Genomic DNA, 16,858 nt, shown 5'->3' on the forward strand with positions numbered 1-16,858 from the left:
ATGTTCATTTTGATGTGTGTTAAAAAAATGCATACATTAATGAAAAGTAACCATATTACATTACAGATGAATGGATATTAAAACATGTTAAAATATTTTGCTTCAATGTGAGCAAAGTACAGAACTCCTCAAAGAAATCAATCAGCCAATACACTTATATGCAGCAACGCAGCAGAAATATTGTGAATGTTATTATAATGGTTACAGGTTTTTCTCTCTCATCAGCAGTTAACATAGTAGTTATTTTTTTAAATTATTTTAAATAAAAAGTATCTGACATTTTTTATAAATACTGGATGACAGTTGACATGAGAATGAAAACTGTCTATTACAAATTTTTTTCCATAAAATGTATACTCCATTTTGAAATTAAACAACTTTTATTTCCACTTTATGGGACTAGTGGGCAAAAAATGTGCACTAGTAATTAATAATGAAATAAAGAAAATAATGTAAAATATTTCACAATAAAGCCAATTTCATTTTACAATAAACTGCTGTATAAAAACATTTTTTCTAGTACGTAAAATAATTTAGAGTATTTTACTACAATACTGAAATACTCCAAATTACCATTAGAAAAAGAAATCATAATAAAAGAGTAAGGGAGTTAGTTGTATGAAGCAATACAATCTCAGCAGTACGGAGGAATATTGTATTATGCCATTCATATATTGTATTACAGCAGATAAAATATTTTCAACAAAAAAAATTGATCTAATTTAAATTCATATTAGATTTAATTTTCAGTTCGTTTTCAAGAAAACTAAAAAAAGTCTAGTTGTTTGGTAAGAAAAATCTTAAACCAAACAATATGAATAACACAACAATAACCAAATAAAGATTAATTCTAACAGACTATTTTAATAACGTATCACACAGAGAAAAATTATATCTTTTGCATCTTCCAAACATAAACTTTTGCAAACATTGCAACTTAAACTTACCAAAATAAATCCATATGTTCTTTAATTCACTTTGTCAATGGTTGTACACTCTTCTACCCATATTGAATGGTAAATTACGAGTCATTCATTATTCTGACATGACTGAACCATGTCATATTTTTCCCTTATAAAATCAATGCTATTCTAAAACTTTACAGACTGTTACAATTAAAATCCTTTTCCTTTGTCATCATTTAATTGATTTTATTCATTTCTTCATTCCGTCTATCTATTTTATTATGTACTTACTTTTATCTTACTTAGAATATTTTCTAGAACCACATTCACCTCTCTGAATGGCTTAATATGCTGCCCATCACCAACCTTATCCTTCTTTCGACTACAAATGTCTTTTCACCAGTTCATCACAGTACCTCTCTTCATTTCACAATACCAACCCACCTAAACTAATTATCACCATTCTCCTACAGCACATTTTAAAAACCTGTTATACTTATTGTTCTGTTCTATTCATTATCATAAATAAGAAACTGAACCACATATAAATAATTTTAAGAATATCTAAACCCAAATTTCTTTTCTATATAAAACCACTCTTCCTTTCCCCTAAAACCTCTTTTTCTAGATATATAATCTGTATCAGATCACTTTTGATATCTTCTTTACTTAATCCCTTATTTGTAGTTTTACAACAATGGAAATATTCTATTATAATTCTTCTATCAAACCATTCAACTTCTCTTACACATCTCCAGTGATCAACCATAACATTTCTTATTTTAATTAATTTCTAATTTCATTAAATATTATTATCAATAAATTAACATTATATTTCCTATCCCTGAACTGAGAGTTCTCAAAATTTTCTTTTAATTTCTTCTTTGCTTATATTCACAAATTAAAAAGTAAAGGAGAGTTACACTCTCATTTTCTATAATGAATCTTACGTGACTTTTCTTGTAATGTGAATTATAAATTCACAATTTTCTGAATATTTTATATATAATATATATTTTCCATCTACATTAAACAAAAGTACTTTTCAAGATCTATTAATATCACGTACACACAATTTTCTTCAGCCTGCTTTTTAAAATTAATCTGAGGGCTTCCTTATTCCCATGTATTTTGCGAAACAAAATAATATCTAATATACCTTCTAACCTCTCATTCTTCTATAAATTATTTGATTTAATAAATTATAAGTAAGAGATGTTAACCCTATAATGTGGTTGTCATTTATCTCTCCTACTTTTTTGGATAAGGTAAAATATTCTCATTAAAATCTAAGAATATTTTTTCAGTCTTGTAAATACTAATGTATAAAACCTAGTCAGGTGTACTTCTTCCAGATATCATACTAATTCAGATTATTTCTTACAACTTTAGTCTTGATTGCTTCAATAGAGATTGCAGTAAAAAATGGTCTTCCTTCTGGATCTCTGATATTTATTTATTATATTTAGCTCTATTTATCTAAAAATTTATTTTATTTTCCATATATGAGGGTGATTTTTTTTTCAAGGTCCGATGGGCGCGAAATAAAAAACCGGGCAAAAATCGGATGAACCTTTGCGCATATTGTTGCGCGGCGTCTCTAGTATGGCTTTCAATCATGCCACGTCACTTCGTTTAGTTCTGAACATGCAGCTAGCACATAAACATGTCTACAACAATAACATCTCCAAGTGTGAAGTGGGTGCGGTAATTCGATTTCTTCAGGCTGAGGGGTGTAATGCAGCTGAAATTCATCGACGAATAAGTAATGTGTACAGTGAAACTTAAATGAGTGACAGCAAAGTGCGACAATGGTGCAGGAACTTTAAAGCAGGACGTACAGATGTTCATGATACAGGGGCGGTCAGGGAAGGAAGCGAGTGTCAACTTTTTCAAGTTTTCGTTGGGAAGTGTTTGATCACCCACCATACAGCCCGAACTTTGCTCCATCCGATTTTCACCTCTTTGCTCATATGAAACACTGGCTAGGAGGACCACATTTTGGCACAGACATCAAGCTGCAGACCAGAGTAGAAACATGGCTGAAAACACAGGTGGCTCCTTTCTATGACAAGGGTATTGGAAAGTTGGTACCACACTATGACAAATGTCTAAATCGGAATGGCAACTATGTAGAGAAATAGCGTAACTATGTAAGTACTTGTTACAAATAACAAATTTTTGATTTTCACTGTGGTTTTAATTTTGTGACCGATCAGACCTTGAAAAAAAAATAACCCTCGTACAATATCAATTTGCTTGTAATTATTTTTTCTCCCCTTAAGACTGAATTGTAATTCACTAAAAAAAATCTTGCAGTTATATTTGAACCCCCATTGTGAGTCTAAAATAAAACTCTGGTAATAAAAAAACTGAGAAGCAAAAAAATTATATTTTAAAAAACTGTTTAATATGAAAATAACACGCAATTGAGATTTCAGCTGAATACTGATGTATGTTGAATCAGGCCACGCCCTCAATTGCATTTTTGTACCATACACATACAAAACCAGTACAGATGCAATGTTAACAAGTTTAAATACACTTTAAGGCATAGGAAAGAGTTAAAATAAAAAGAATTTCAGAAAACGTTGGTGTTGGCTAATAATTAACACTTTTAGATCGGATTAAATCAAAACCAAAATTCTTTGAATCAAAATAAATTTTAATACCTGAAATATGATTTTATGCATACGGAAGAATAGTATTCTTAAAATTCTATAAACAATTATTCCAAAATTTTATTTTAATCACATTCTTCAAGTCTACCATTTTAAATAAATAGGATAGTATTGTATTCAAATTATTATCATACTGCAGTTCAGTAACTCCAACTCAGTATTTTGCTAAATGAAATATAAATATAGCCACATACATATAATGCTATGAAAAACTAGGATGAACTAATGTTTAGAATGGAGTTTTCTCTTTTAAATAGTAAAACAACATACGATTATTTTTTAATATAGTTCAAAAAATGATTAAACAGAATAAATAAGTAAATCTTACCAAAATATATTATATAAATACTCTCTTAAGAACATTAAGTTCAAGTAATACAATGTTATCCCTGAAACAAAAGTAAAACATTAATTAATATAGCAACCGATATGTCATTTTTTTAAAAATATGCTATTACTAAAAGTCGAATAATTAACATCATCATTAATGTCTTCATAACACACTGAAAGCTGAACTTAATAAATTGTTATTTTCTAACAAAAACTGATAAATGTTTTAAAATTAGAAAAATGAAAATAACACATTACAAGAAATTTCCAAAAAACCTTTTTATTCATTAAAATTGAGGATAGACCTTACATAATATAACATTTTTACACTATGTTCAGAATACTGCAAAGTTCAAAATAAATATATATATGTAATATGTATATGTATTTCCCCCTCATATTTATTTGTTATAAAATGGAATGGTTTACTGGATTTTCTTAACTTTAATAACACTAAAAGCAGGATAGTTTTATATTAATTATGTCAGGTGCCAATACTGTAAACTTTTGTTCATTTTACCAAATTTTTAAGATTATTTATTATCTTTCAATGCTAGTACGAGTTAAGAAATATGTAACATTTCTTATAATTAAAACGATAATGAAGCATTATTGCAAAGATTTATTCTGTGAAACACACATAACCCTAAAAACATTTAATAAAAAATTACAATGAAAACCATGTTTTAGCTTTCATCACTGAAAAAAATTATTTCAATGACATAAAAAACAATTTGAATCAAACTGTTTGTTAAATTTTACTAGGAATAGTCTGACTACTCATGGGGATTTGTTCTCCAAGATTAAAGAATTCATGTCAGCTACCCATTCACAGCAACAAGATTGCACTGAATTTTCTGTTAGAAAAGGAGGAATTTTATCAGGATTGCAAAATCAGGTCTGTAATGCAGTTTTAGTTCACAAGCTTTAATTTTTAAATTAACTTAAAATTGCCTAATCATAACTGATGAGGTGAGTTATATCATACCACTCGAATATTCTGAAATGGTATCCCTCACGCATAAACTGTTTCAATGCCCCCACAACCTGAGTACCTTTCACACACGCTCACTTCTTTCAATCGCCACTGTTAGTCAGTGTTGCCATCATACGATCCCTTGTTCTGGGATATATAGTGTTGCACACTTATATATTCTAACGTTTGTCGGTTCTGTGTACCACACCTTGTAGTGAGTGTACCTCTTTTTGTAGTCTATTTTTTAATTACCTCATTCCTTTTTCATTATTTTAATTTATGAATCTTTTTTTTTTTCGTTAACATAGAATAACATATAAGAATACTATAATAACTTATATGTTTTCTTAGTGGATAAAACTTGTATTTCATAAAAGGTAATTTACATTTTTCGTTGTGTATTCTGGAACTGTTTTAATTGTACATGATGAATAGTGATGTTAATAATGCTTCAACTGATGATCCTTAAATCATAAGTAGTTTGACTGACAATTTTTTTATGAAGAACTTAGTGACGTAGATGATCCAGACACTGATAAATACTGTGTTAATGAAAGCAATCACAACAGTTCATCTCAACAAAGTGAAGATTGTTCGGACGGTGAAATAACTTCTGATCACCAGGACAATACTGGTCATTTTTATTTTGGCAAAAATGGGCTTAAGTGGTCAGCTGAACATTTCCACATGAGAAATACCTACTCAATGGCACAATATCATGTCCAGCTTCCAGGAGTAAAACGTGCGCATTCCTTAGGTTCCAAACCAGAAACAATTGAAACTTGGGGTCTAATTTTTGACAATGATTCATTACACAGAATCATACACTTTACTAATGTTAAACTTCAAATAGTTCAAAATTTGCAAAAAAATCCAAATGCTACACGGGCAATGTAGACCTTACTGAAAATCAAGGCGTTTGTTGGTTTGGTTTTTTACAAGGATATTTAAATCTAATCACGAAGACACACGAGCAAAACGGGCTACTGATGGAACAGGATGCGATATTTTTTATGTTATGAGTAGAACAGATTTGAGAATTTATTATCACATCTTTGCTTTGATGATTGAACTAATCTTCCTCAACACATCCAAGAAAATCCAGCAGCCACAATTCCTGAAATATGTGAATGATTTTTTAACAATTGTAGGGATTCATACTCTATTAGTGCTTATGCTAAAATAGATGAAATTCTTGTGGGCTCTAGAGGTCACTGTAAACTCTAGTTGATTCTCAAACCTATTATTTTAGCAACGATTACATGTCAGTAAAGACAGCAACAGTGATACACTTGATGAAGCTAACAGACAGTATTCCAAATCGACCCAGTCAGTCATCCGTCTAGCAAAGAATATAATGTACAGCAACAGGAACATCATGACTGGCAACTCGTATTCATAAATAGAAATCGCTAATGTACTGTATGATAGGGGACTAACATTTGTCGAGACAATGTATCAACAAAACAAGCAGGAAATTCCACCCGAGTTCAAACCTCGAAGAAGCTTTCCTGTAGGAAGTTCAATATATGGATTCATATCTAAAAAAACCAACTGTCTTACATTCCAAAAAAAGATAAAAGTGTAATTTTTTTTTCTACAATGCACAATACACCAGAGAACTGCAAAAAGACAGGTAAGCCTGAAGTAAATACTTTCTATAATCGTACTAAAGGTGATGTAGACAATTTAGATGATAAATGTGCCTTTTACTGTTCCAGCCAAATAACTCATAGATGGCCAATGGCAATTTTCTTCAGAATTTTAGACATCAATGTTGTAAATGCTGATATATTGTACTATAGTTATTGTGATAACGAAAAGTTTTATGATAAAACTAGCTTAGGTACTTGTACAACCTATGTAGAGTGAAGAATTCAAAACTTTAATTTCTCTAACAAACTTCAAGCTTGTATGGGGCGAGTTCTACAGGTCAATCACTGTTAATAACAAAAAATAATGAAAGTGATAGACATGAAAAAAGAAGACATGTCGCTTATGTGATCCAAAGAAGAAAAGAAAATCATTTTATGTGTGCTGAGTGTAGGATGCCTGCTGTATGTCTGGAGTGTTCAAAAATGGTATGCAATAACTGTATTCAAGAGAAAAATGACTAATTTTGCAATCTATACAAACCTGAGTATATTTTTTTAGTTCTTTATTAAAGAAATATTTTTATTTTAAGATTTTCAATATTATATAAAGACTATTTCAATTAAAAATATGACCTTGTGAAACCACTAACAATTTTCAAACATTAAGTTTTTAAATTTTGTTTTTGTTATAATGAACTTTTATCTTCGAAAAAAAATTTTTTTTTCCTAATAATAAGTAATATTAATAATAATTCAGATTGTACGCTAACAATATTCATAAAAAAAATACCTTAAATAAAAGATTTTATAAAGTAATGTTGATTAAGTTAAATAACCTGCAATTTTTTTTTAAATTTCCAGTCCGAATTTTTAGTTTCTTCCTTTGGAATAAAGAAATAAAATATGTTTTCTTAAGGCAACAAAGTACTAATAAATGAAAATATACACGTAACTACTATTGTTCTAAAAAGAAGGGGGTTGAAAGTTGCAGTATGACAGACCAGACCCTGAAAACAACTAGAGCATTTAACCTAACTGGCTGAGGGTTAACTATACTAATTCTGTGGGGAATAATTATTATTTTAAAATAAAACCAAATTAACTAAAATTGTAATACAGATACAGTTTTGGTTTTGCGCATCACCAATTTCTAATTCCCTTATCTGATACAAATAATGTATTTTGCAACAAAATGTATGAGAATTTACAAAAATATAATGAAAACCAAAAACTATTAATCTAAATTTTGACTGCAAAATTTTGGAACAGATTACTAAAAGGCTCTTGGCAAAGATGTTGGCTATTTCATACACAAAATTACTCACAGCCCACCCAACAAACTGGAAACAACAGTATTGGGGCTGAACCCCCCCGCCCATCGCAACTCCCCAAACTTTGACACATAAGACATTTTACAACAGACAGATCTGATAGACATGGCAGTTACAAACATCAATAACAACATGATCAACTGAATGTGAAGATTGCAAAGCACATAATAAATCTTGATGAAGAAATAAATTAAGTACAGAGCAGTAGCTACAATGATTAACAACATCAAAAATAACTATAGTAGTTACAAATAAAGAACTACAAACTAGTCTTTAGAGATTTAATAATCAGGTCAAGTACAGACATTCATCACCAGAAGTCAATTACTATTACATCTCTCCAATAATTTGTTATTTAGTAAACACAATGGCAGTAGTGAAATTTTATTAAGACCACTTGTTTTCTAAATATTATAGAGGAAAATTATGAAAATAAAATCCAAATTATCCGAATCTTATAATCAAATAGTATTTTTGGCAGAACACATTCACTACAAAGATTTTTCATATTTACTTAACTGATTCACCTAAATAATTTTTTCATGAATCTGAAAAATGAGCGGTACAAAACTTCAAAAAATATCTAAAATTTTTCAAATTGGAACTTCCAAAAACAGGATCACAAACCTCTGTATGATCCATTCCTTGAAAGAATGCCTGTAGCTTTCTACTACTTAGCTACTTACGTCTGATTCCAGAAATTTATACATTTTTTTAGCAGAAAAAATTTTCTGATTTCACTAGATTATTTTCATCTTAGTTTGTTGTTTTTTAAGAAATTATAACTCGCTGAAATAATCTATTGTGAAAATATTTTTTCAGATGAATGTTAAAAGTGGATAGCATTACTACAATAACGAAAATATTTTTAGAAATTCTCTCTATAATTGTGTTTCTAACTTACCAACAAACAGGAACACCAGACATTTAAAATAGAAATATTGTCTGACACAATTATTGTGAAATATATAGATCAAGGACTAGAACAAACTGTTCATATGCAAAAATATCTTTAAAAATGTTGACAACAAATTAATAATTATGATTATAAAGTAAAGTATATTATATTGAATCAATTGAGCTGAAAATATTAATAGAAAAATATGTTGAACATAAGAGAAAAGTTGCATGTACATGCTCACATGTGTGTATGAGATTTTGAAGTACGTAAAAATTTTATTAATATAAATGTTAAAACATTAAAAATTAAATAAAATATTTTTAAAAAATCTAACAGAGTTGCATAACTTTCCCATTGAACCAGGGAAAGTTATAAAACTCTGATTACAAAACAGAAACTACAACTTGGAAGATATTTAATTAGTTTTAAGTATAGACACCCCACCCACTCAATGATTGAGTTTAAAATAAAAAAGTTATTTTTTTAAATATGTGACCTCTTTCTTAACCTTATCCATTTTTTTTTTTCATTTAAGTACTTCCCATGTATTTTCTTTTTCTTTTTTAACCCAGTTCATTACGTTCATATTTCTTACTTTCTCTATATCCACATTCCAAAAGTCTCAATCCAGTTTCCTTCTTCCTTATCATCCATGCTTCACTTCCATACATATTTTTTGGCTAAACTCTTCCTCAACTTGATTACCAACACAAGTCAGTGATTCCCAACCATTTTAGTTCAACACCCAAAAAATAGAAAAAAAACATGATACTTTGCAAGCCCCCAACCCCAAACCCAATGAAACCTAACTATTTAGCTGCATTTATAGCAACAGGTATGAACATGCATGTATGAATTAAACAAATATGAGCAATTTAAAGATTCCAACTTGATGTGTTCATGCTCCTTGTAATTTGGTTTGCTTGCATAATATTTGCTGTGAAGACGTCATCTTTGAACAGACATATGATACATTTGCACAAATTGTGCTGTCAGCAGTATAAAAGAGATGTAAAGGACTGCAGAACGTCAGTTTAGTTTCAAATGTAAAACATGCTTCTGAAGCTTTTATTTACATTTTTAAGTGTAGTTTCATGAAAATATTAATTGAGGTTTCGGTTTTTTAATATGCGGTCAAAAGATGTTACTATTTTTTTTTTTTCATTAGATTCTTATGCAAAATGAATAAATCTGTGAAAGAACAAAGTGAGCCATCAACATCTACTGAATCAACTGGTAAAGAGATACGATTGCACAATGACAGTTATTTAATTTACAGTTTTACCTCATTGGATACAAAAAGCCACAGTGCAGTGTTTGCTTTCGAAGTCCTCTCTAATGAAAACACGAAGCCATCATAATTAATTCGTCACTTGGAAACTAAACATCTGGATCATAAAAGCAAACCTTGGTAATTTTTCAAAAAAAGATTACTACTTTAAGAAATGAGAAATCAACAAGCTTCTATTTGTAAATCAAGCTTTACTGATAAAAGTACACTTAAAGCATCTATCTCATAGCATTAAGAGTAACCAAGATGTCCAAATCCCATACAATCACAGAAAACCTCATACTGCCTGCTGCAATTTATGTGGTCAGTGTTTTAATGGGCATGGAAGAAGCAAAAAAATTGAAAAAAAAATTCCACTTTCTAACAACACAGTATAAAGGCGAATTGATGGCAAGGCTGCTGATGTTCGTAATCACATAATTCGGCAAGTGAGTTCAAGTGAATTTTTTAGTATTCAATTTGATGAATCAACAGATGTGGCAAACATTTCTTAGTTCTAATGTTTTGTGATGTATGAATGCAATACGGACAGGTCAATCAAAGAAAATATGTTGTTTAGTAAAAAAGTACACTTAAAGCATCTATCTCATAGCATTAAGAGTAACCAAGATGTCCAAATCCCATACAATCACAGAAAACCTCATACTGCCTGCTGCAATTTATGTGGTCAGTGTTTTAATGGGCATGGAAGAAGCAAAAAAATTGAAAAAAAAATTCCACTTTCTAACAACACAGTATAAAGGCGAATTGATGGCAAGGCTGCTGATGTTCGTAATCACATAATTCGGCAAGTGAGTTCAAGTGAATTTTTTAGTATTCAATTTGATGAATCAACAGATGTGGCAAACATTTCTTAGTTCTAATGTTTTGTGATGTATGAATGCAATACGGACAGGTCAATCAAAGAAAATATGTTGTTTAGTAAATCAATACCTGGTCATGTAACAGGACATTATCTTTTTGATGTTTTTAATGAAGCTACTAAAATCTATAACATAAATTGGACAAAATCTTTGCATTATATAGTGATGGTGTTTGCACCATGGGTGATAATGTAAAAGAACAGTGGATTTCAGAAAAGATTGAAAGATCATGTTATACCAAGGGTGCAATGAACGCAGCACTACTTCCTTCATAGACATGCTTTTGCCACAAAAAATATGCAAATTCATCAATATAACAATATCAAATTAAATATGAATATATATTTATAAGACCCATATTCCTCTGTACCAATATATGGTACTTTTATAATCAAAAATCAACTTGAACAACCCAAGTACAGAATTACAAAGTAAATGAAATTAAACTTACTTTATTTTTTTATTCCAAAAGCACTTTTGTGGAATACAGCATCATCAGTTGTATATAAGATATATTTATATAAAATTACGGTACTTACGTATTAACGCCATCGCAGCAACAGCTTTATTTAAAAACTAAGTAGTAAATCGGATTTCGGTGGAAAATGGGCCTATATAGAGTTTAACATAGATTCAAAACAGTCTCTTTATTAATTTTAATAAATGGTTATTTATATTTATTTATTTTATAAATATAATTTAACCAAACTTAACCTACGCTCGCTTCGCTCGCTAACCTTGACTAATTAAAAGGAGTGTTTTGATTATTTAAATAATAAATAATTGCAATAAATACTGAATTTATTAAATAAATACTCAAAAAATTACAGTGTTAATTAGTCAAGGTTAGCGAGCAAAGCGAGCGTAGGTTAAGTTTGGTTAAATTTATTTATAAAATAAATAAATATAAATAACTATTTATTAAAATTAATAAAGAGACTGATCATTTTCCACCGAAATCCGACTGACTACTTTGTTTTTACATAAAGCTGTAGCTGCGGTGGCGTTAATACTTAAGTACCAAAATTATATATATAACATAAAAATGTTTAAATTAAAATTACCATCATATATAAAAAAACACAATAAATCAAATAAATAAAATAACTACATATATATATAAATATGACGTCACAATAAAAAAATTTAAAATTAAAATTAAATTTAAAATAAAATAAATACAAAATTTATACATGTAACCTGGCTAGCCAATGTTACATTACTCAGTACTGTAACAATATTTATATATTATCAAATTTATATAAATGTAGTTATTTATTTAATTGAATTATTGTTTTTGTATATATGATTCTAAGTTTAAGCTTTTAATTTTAATTTAAACATTTTTATTTTGGATATGTAATTTTATATAAATATATCTTATAATATACAACTCAAGATGTGGGATCCGCGAATGCTTTTGGAATAAAAAATAAGGTAAGTGTAGTTTCATTTACTTTGTAATTCTTTACTTAGGTTGTTCAAGTTGGTTTTTGATTATAAAAATACAATATATTTAATTAAAAACAACTTTTATAAAATTTCTAGAAATTCAATCTATCATTAAAATTGAATCTTTACTTTCATGTTACACTATGCTGTTTTAAAAGATCCTTCTTCTACATGTTTCATAGAGACAACTCTGAACAAAAACATAATCAAGTACTGACTAATTTTAATGAAATTGGTAAGAATGTTTTCTTGCCAATTTCATTTCATTCAGATGATTAATATAGATAACTACTAATAGTACTGCATTCTAGTCAACTTATACTGTTCTACGGTTAATACTCTCTCGACAGAAATTCATGATCTAAAATTATTGTTTTAATTTCAATCAATACTATTAATTACTACTTGTAGGTTAATTACCATAAAATATTCAGATGCAACTATCACAATGCCAGTGGTCATAAAACTTTTAAGTTAATCATAATCTACTGTTGCCGATTATTAACAAAGAAAGAATGTCCATTTAAGTTTGAGACTTTACAGAAATAAAATTCTTTTTCAATTTCTAAACAAATTGCGTCACTTTTAGATTATTTTATATTGTGTTTGGTAATATTAAAGTTTCATTTTTTACAGATACTTTAAAATGTTATCATTATGAGAATACAAATAAAAATCCCTAACAAGTGTATATTCAAACATCTTATTCATCAAATTAAAATAACAATAAAGGTAATAAAACAAATCTCCTCATAGACTTATTTATTTGGATGACAAAGATAACATACTTTTACAAATCTAGTAACTCAAAAATGGTGAAAGATATGGATTTGAAATTCTGTACGTGATAAGATAATTGAATGGACTAAATTTGCGAAAAAATTTGAACACGATTCTTCAAGTGGTTTTTAGTACCTTTTTTCGTTCTAAGCATGATATCATATCTTAAAAAATAAATTTAAAAAATGTAGTATCAAATGCAGCATATAATAATTTAAAAGGTGATGCAATTTTTTTTTTTTAAATCTGATGGACAATTTTATTTTTATTAAGTGTCAAACCCATGTTCACATACCTTCTGCACTGATCTACGAAAACAAACACAGACAAATGGATTATGGATATCTGAATACGTGTTTATTCTGTCACTACTAACCTTTCAGTCAGGAAATAGCTGATTGGATAATTTTTAATTCTGTTGGATTCCTCCAAATGATTTACAAATCAAAAACAAACAAGGCTTGTCTTCACTTGAAAAACACTTTATGCAAGTTAGTAAGATAAAGTAATTTATAAATACAAAACTTAACAAGAAATACTCTTGAATCAGTTGATTATAGCAAGAATTGGTCAAAGCACACCACTGACCAATGAAAGTGGAAGGGAAAAACCATGTTTAATGTTAAATCACTGTTAAGAAAATTTAAGAAGTAGGTATCTCATATGATGCAAACAATTTTCACTAATCTTTTTTAACGGTAAAAAAATGGCAGCAAAATCAATTCTGATACTGTTAAATTTTGATCAAATTCCTCTGAAATTTCTCAATGTTGCAACATTTGAAAATATTAAGTGAAGTTGCCAAAGACCTACCATTGCTCTAATACATCACAAATACTACAAAATCTGCATATATATATATATATATATATATATATATATATATATATATATATACACACACACAACATTAAAACAAAGGCCCAATTATCTCAATGTTAGCTCTCAAAAAAAAACAAAGATTGCAAAAAGCAGGTTAAGTTTGATTAGATATTATAATCCTTCTAGTTTATGTTATTTCCTTTTTAGGTCAATCCATTTGAAGTGTCCCAAAAAAAGATAAGCTTGACCAATTAAAAAAAAAATTGAAACTTACCCACTTGTTTCCTAAAATTTTTTTTAAGCAGTTTACCTGTGGCTACCATTTTTGTTATGGTGCGCACACCTACTTTTGTAATTGTAAGAGTTTATGGAAAACATCATAACTAAAAAACACCCTATTGGTCCTGGAAGGATGAAACAAAAAGCAATTTAATCATTTCCTCAAGGTAAAAGATTGGTCCAGTGGTTTATTTACCTATCTCTCTTCTTTCTATGAGAAAGTTAGCAATAAAGTTGAACATGAAAAATGGTGAAATTTCACTTGTGGTTATATTTTCAAGAGGCAGGGATGGCATACACAGTTTGAATTATTTTTTTATATGTAGGTATCTCCCTCTATCAATCATGAGACCTTGCCGATGGTGAGGGGGCTTAAGTGCTCAGAAATACAGAGTAGCTGGACCAAAGGTGCAACCATATCGTAGAGGTATCTGTTGAGAGCCAGACTAAGGAATGATTCCTGAAAGAGCAGCTCTTTCAGTATTGTTAAGGCCATGGGTCAGGAAGACTTAAACGGCCATATCAACCAACATCACTCAATCTTCTGAGTACTGTGCAGCTGAAAGCAATGGAAAACTACAGCTGCTTTTTTTTTTCCAAGAAAATATAGCTCTCTACATTTTTATATAACAAAGATGGAGGCACCTTCCTTGGTAAAATATTCCGAAGGTAAACTAGTCCCCCGTTCGAATCTCCAGGTAGGGACAACTAAGGGGTCACTGGAAAATTAAAAAATAACATTCTACAAGTCAGAGCATGGAATGTCAGAAGTCTAAAAAAGGTTGGTAGGTTAGAAAATTTAAAGAGGAAATGATTTAGAAGAAACAAGAGATGGCATGAAGTACTACGCAAGCACTATAGCATAGAAATAAACAAGAACAAAACAAAAGTAATGAAATGTAGTAGAAATAACAAAGAAGGACCACTGAATATAAAAATAGGAAGAGAAAAGATTATGGGGGTAGAAAAATTTAAATATAAAAATAAGAAGAGAAAAGATTATGGAGGTAGAAAAATTTTATTTTGGAAGTAGAATTACTAAAGATGGACGAGCAGGAGCAATATAAAATGCCGAATAGTACAGGCGAAACGAGCCTTCAGTCAGAAATATAATTTATTTACATCAAAAATTAATTTAAACATCAGGAAAAGATTTTTGAAAGTATATGTTTGGAGCGTGACTTTATATGGAAGTGAAACCTGGACGATCGGAGTACCTGAGAAGAAAAAATTAGAAGCTTTTGAAATGTGGTGCTACAGGAGAATATTAAAAATTAGATGGGTAGATAAAAGAGGTGTTGCGGAAAACTGATAAAGAAAGAGGCATTTGGAAAAATATAGTTAAAAGAAAAGATAGATTTATAGGCCACATATAGAGGCATCCTGGAATAGTCACTTTAATATTGGAGGACAGATAGAAGGAAAAAATTGTGCAGGCAGGCAACATTTGGAATATGTAAAACAAATTGTGAGGGATGTAGGATGTAGGGGGTACACTGACATGAAACAACCAGCACTATATAGGGAATCTTGGAGATCTGCATCAAACCAATCAAATGACTGAAGACAAAAAATCTAGGTACGTATATGTTAGTAGTTTTACCATAAATAATATTAATGGTGATGATATACTTAGCCCAAAAATTTTATGAATTTTTGAAAACTAGTTTTTTTTTAAAAATTCAAATTTTGGTTTCAAATAGGGGTTGGTGATAAAAATCTCAAATTTGCACAACTTGTCGTGCTTTTGTAGAATTTTTGGTAAATAAAAAAGTTTTTTGTATATTGTACTTTTTTATAAGTTATAACCTTTCAAAAATCATGAAAAACCTGTTAAATGCAATACCATTTTGGCTTGCTAAATAAGTGCTTCAAGGGAGTTTCTTGTCTTCTTTGCACTTTACATTTTTTATATACTTAACCAATATCAGTAACCTAATACAATTTTAATTCAAAACTGCTTGTAAAACTTACCCAAACTGAGGATTTCAATAAGTAGCCTACATCTTATTTTAAGAATTCATTTTATTTTTATATTGGTTTATGTTTGTAAACACTATCGAAGAAAAGTAGATTATAGCAAGATTTTAATTATTCTTCAATGAAATAACCTGTTTTTGTAGAAATGAAAATTTATTATTTAGTGTGGTTAACCAACAGCTGTGATATCTCTTCTGATAATTCTCTTGAAATTGTGTGAGAACAACCTGTCACTGTAGTTAGTTCAAGTAATGTCAACTTTCTCAGGACTTTGCAGATCGATATCTATAATTTGTCTAGTTGAGACTTTTGAAATCATGTACGTAGTCCAGATGGGTGGAAAAATGAATCTCCATATCATCATTTTCAAGGCTACTAATCTAACACTTTTCAAAATTTTTATACTCTTGAAATAGTTAACACCAAGAGACTTTCCAGGAAGTAAATTTAAATTTGGAAAAATGTGTTCTTTCCTGGTCTAATGTTATTTGACTTAAGTTTTTCTTAACTGTTTTTTTATGAGTTGTTACAGGATCACAACACATCAACACTGAACTTTAGTTTTTTATGATATTTACAAACACTAGTGACATCTGAATTAACACATAAAAAATAAAGTTCTTGGTTTTCATCACTAAATTCACAAATTTTAATGAGTTCTTTAGACACTGT

The 16,858-nt window shown here is 29.3% G+C and overlaps 1 protein-coding gene across 7 annotated transcripts in view; it reads right to left on the reverse strand.

The window, feature by feature from the left end:
• The window catches only part of LOC142331438 (uncharacterized), a 306,269-nt gene that overhangs the window by 271,912 nt on the left and 17,499 nt on the right, over nt 1-16,858 (reverse strand). For 6 of the 7 annotated variants that reach the window (XM_075377347.1, XM_075377346.1, XM_075377348.1 and 3 more), the window contains exon 2: nt 3,915-3,975. The exons of the other annotated variant lie outside the window; for it this stretch is intronic. The gene's annotated coding sequence lies outside the window, so the exon portion shown is untranslated. The remainder of the gene's footprint in view (nt 1-3,914; nt 3,976-16,858) is intronic. 7 annotated transcript variants of the gene reach the window in all.

Source organism: Lycorma delicatula, chromosome 10 (assembly GCF_047948215.1).
Source record: "Lycorma delicatula isolate Av1 chromosome 10, ASM4794821v1, whole genome shotgun sequence".
Classification (NCBI taxonomy): domain Eukaryota; kingdom Metazoa; phylum Arthropoda; class Insecta; order Hemiptera; family Fulgoridae; genus Lycorma; species Lycorma delicatula.